Here is a 3,948-nt window from a genome sequence, read left to right as displayed (position 1 = left end):
AAGGGAGAAAGAGGACAGGAAGAATGATTTACAAATTCCCTGAATGAGGGCACCTCTGAGGACTCTGGGCAGCACGGTAGAGTCTCAGTGGATCAAGCGTTGGGTCTGGAGCCCATAAGACCTGAGTTCAAATTCTGCTTTAGACACCTACTAGCTGGATGACCCTAGGTATATAATGTAAACTCTCTCAGCCTCTGTTTCCTCGTCTGTAAAATGGGGATGATAATAGCACCTACTTGCCAGTGTTCTTGGGAGGTTCAGATGAGACCACATTTGTAAAATGTCTTGAGAGTGGCTACAGTGATGCCTTTACTTTCTTCCTCCCACTCACTACCCCGAGTTAGCTCCCAAGTGCCTTCCTTGGGCCTGTCCCTCCAGCACAGGCCTCACCCCCTCTCCTGATGACTGGACCATCCTCCTAACCCTAACCTTACCTCCAGCCTCTCTTTCCCCATCAGGCCTACACAAGCTGCCAGTCATTTTCCTAAAAGCCAGCTCCAGTCCCACCCTTCCCCACCCAGACTCCTTCCATAGCTTTCCAAGGCTCCCAAGAGAAAGTCCAAATGTCTTAGACTAGCATTCGAGGCTCTGCACACTCAGCCCCCTCTCCAGTTTTAACTCCCCTGACATATATGTTCAATGCTCCAACTAGCCCCGAGGTCTCACCACCCCTCCCAACATAACCTGCGTTCTTCCCCTTCTGGGTCCCAGACCTGGGATGCCCTCCATCTCCAAGTGGCCCCCTCCCATCCCCATCCATCGATGCCTTCTGACCTTCTGGCTTAGCATCACTTCCTTCAGGAAGCCTCTCCTTATCTCTTCCTTTCCCCAACACAACCTCCTGGAAGTGATTACTTCGTCCTTTGTAACCTCCTAATGCCTACCACCCCCGTGGTCCTTATCTCACCCTGCCTCATGTTGTACTTCTGGGGGCCCCTTATCCTTTGACTAGACTGTGAGTTCCCTGGGAGCAGAACCCCAGGTTTTGGCCTCCTTGTCTTTCCTATATCCTGTCAAGTCCAGGAAGGAGGTGGCACTGAGTGTTAGTTGAATAGAAATGTATAACTAGCTTCCTCTTTAAGAGGTATAGGGTAAATCTTTCATCTAAGGAAGACACTGTCTCTCCAGGAAAAATCAGCAGGCCTGGGGACAGAAGAAAAGAACCCAAGTACCCCTCAAGTATGAGCAGGGAGGAGGGCCCTTAGAAAGGAAGAAAAGGTTCTTGGTCAGAAATTGATGGGGGCTAGCCACATAGACTTCCCTGGGCTTAGATTGGACAGAGGGGAGGAGAAGCCAGGCTGCTGAGGAATGTGGAGAGCAGAGACCTCACCTGAGCCTCTCAGCTTCATCTCTGGCTGTCTTCGAGACCCGCTTAGTCACCTTGTCCAAGATCCCCCAAGCTGCTATAGGCCTCCCTCCCAGATTAGCAGGTTTTTATGTACCTAGAGAATGTAAGCCCCTTGAAGGCAGGCATGATTTCACTTTTGTCTGGCCTTGTTCTAAGTGCATGAAAAATGGCTGTTGATTGATTGATTGACAGAGGGATTGGACAGAGAGGGGAGAAAGAGATCGGGGCCAAGCTGGACTCACAGCTAATCTGTACACTGGGAATTGCCTAACCTACCCGTTGTCTTCCCTGTGTTCAAGATGTTAGTGTGGGTGTCCAAGGGGCAGTGGAGAACAGAGGGGAGCCAGGAGCTAACCACAGCCTTCAGCCACCAGGCTGATGATATTGATAAGGGTCTAGGGGGCCCATTCCAAGCCCATTGGAATATGAGGGAGAAACAGCTACAGAATATGCAGAGACTTCCTGGGCTGGCCCAGGCATTGTCCTTTCTTCCAAGGCCAATGCCTCCCAGGTGCCAGGTGCCACTCTACCCTAAGCAGAAAGAAACCAGGACCTTCTCTCACCCCTCCCCCCTCCAGCTGGTCATGGAAGGAGACAGGGCAGGGACCTTTGAGTGGCCAAGCCAGCTGCTGTCTGACCAAGGATGAAGAACTAGCAGGCTGAGGAACCCTAGAACATGGAACATCAAAGCTCGATGGACCTTATTTGCCATTCTCTATCCTATAGTGCTAGCACTGTCACTGTATACACATGGCGAGTACCTGTGATTTTGTTGGTGGGACCTCCATCCATAACTTATAGTCTTCGAGAGCTGTCCGAGGCTCAGGGAAGTTATTTTTTTTAATTTTTAATTTTTTTAATTTTTTTTTTTGGTTAGGCATTGGGGTTAAGTGACTCGCCCAGGGTCACACAGCTAGTAAGTGTTATGTGTCTGAAGCTGGATTGGCTCCGGGAAGTTATTAGACTTGCTCAGACACACACACACACACACACACACACACAAGAATATACACAGAAACACTTAGACCCATCTGCAAAACCATAGACACATGCAAATGTAACATCACATAGGCAAACACACATATTCCCATGCAAACAGGCATTGAAAGAAGACCAGCGGACCAGGAAGGGCAGACTAAGGCTCCCACTGGAGAGAAGGGGACCAGGCTTCCTGTTTTCTGAGTTTGGAAGCACGTGAGGGGTCCGGAAATGCTGATGCTGATTTTGGCTGGGAGGACTGGTCACATGTGCCACGAGACTGTGGCTGGGTGGTCCCATGGGAGGGAAATGAGGAAAGGGAGCAAGAGTCCTAGAAATAACAACAACAACAACCCCAATATTATTGCTACTATTTTATTATTCCAGTTCTCATTCCTCTGGAACTTTATAACTTATAGATCACTGGCATCCCAATGCCCTGGCAACATAGGTAGTATAAATGCCATCATGAGCCCCGTTTTACTGGGGATGAAACTGAGACCTTGAAAGGGGAAGTGTTTTGCACAGTTAAGTGATTACTGAATCGAGTCACTCCAGCCCTAGTAAAGTGTCTGGCCCAGTTTTCTGGCTGGGCTGTCCAGGGCAGGAGGCTTTGTCCCTGCATGGGAGCTGTTCCACCTAAGCCCAGGGGCTTCCAACCCCAGAGTTCTAACACCTAGGGCCCAGTGAGGCTCACCTTGGTAAAGGGGCCAGGGACTTCTGGCAATCTGGATCCCCAGAAACTCTAGGGCCAGGAGTTTTTGGAAGACCTGCAAAACACCGTCCTATCCTCTTGGTTCCCCTCTCCCTAACTGGGCTTGAGGTTTTCTCCTGGTACTGATTGCTCCCTTTCCCTCTCTGCTCTCCCAACCCAGACCTCCTGAGTACTATCTTGACCCAGAACTAGAAATATTTCACTAATCCTGAGACCTCCAACATGAGATGCTCCAATATGGCACCTCCTCACATGGAGGGACCCTTTGTTCCAGCTTACCATGAGGCTCTGGGATAGCCAGAGAAGTCCCAGAGCAGAGGATAACGGTGGGCCAGCACTCCCAGGGAAATAGAACACAAAGGAGTGTCAGGCTCTTCCTTGTTAACCCTCCACCCTACCTTCTGGAGAGCTTTGATATGACCTGGCAATCCGGAGTGTCCTGCCAATATACCTTGAATTCTCCTTCTTAGAAAGAACCCTCCAGCTCTGAAGGCTCCATACTGTTTACAAAACACTCTGCAGTTCAGGAAGGGCACCAAAGTTGACCACTTTCTAGCTTACAAGGTCCACTATATTTACAAGATTTTTCTCCCCCTCAAAGATGCTCTCCAGCAGAGGAGGCCCTGTGAGCTGGCCAGGTTTCTAGAGGTTCTCTGAGTCATGAAGAACAAGGATGAGCCTAGAACTGGGATACGTCCCAACCCTCCCAACCCCCCTCCCCACAAAACACACACACACACACACACCCTCCATTCTTACAGTCCTCACTCATTTCCCTCCCAACTGGGGAAAAAAAACAACCCAGAAGTGGGATTTTTCCCGGCCTAGAAGTTGTGTAACTCATCAGGGTGATGCAACCAAAAACCCAAGATGAATCCTTCCCTTCCCCCTCCCCATCCCCCCAGGA

Source organism: Phascolarctos cinereus, unplaced genomic scaffold, assembly GCF_003287225.1.
Source record: "Phascolarctos cinereus isolate Bilbo 61053 unplaced genomic scaffold, phaCin_HiC Scaffold_4;HRSCAF=312, whole genome shotgun sequence".
Classification (NCBI taxonomy): domain Eukaryota; kingdom Metazoa; phylum Chordata; class Mammalia; order Diprotodontia; family Phascolarctidae; genus Phascolarctos; species Phascolarctos cinereus.
The sequence above is the reverse complement of the archived record's forward strand: the minus strand, read 5'-3'. Positions refer to the sequence as shown.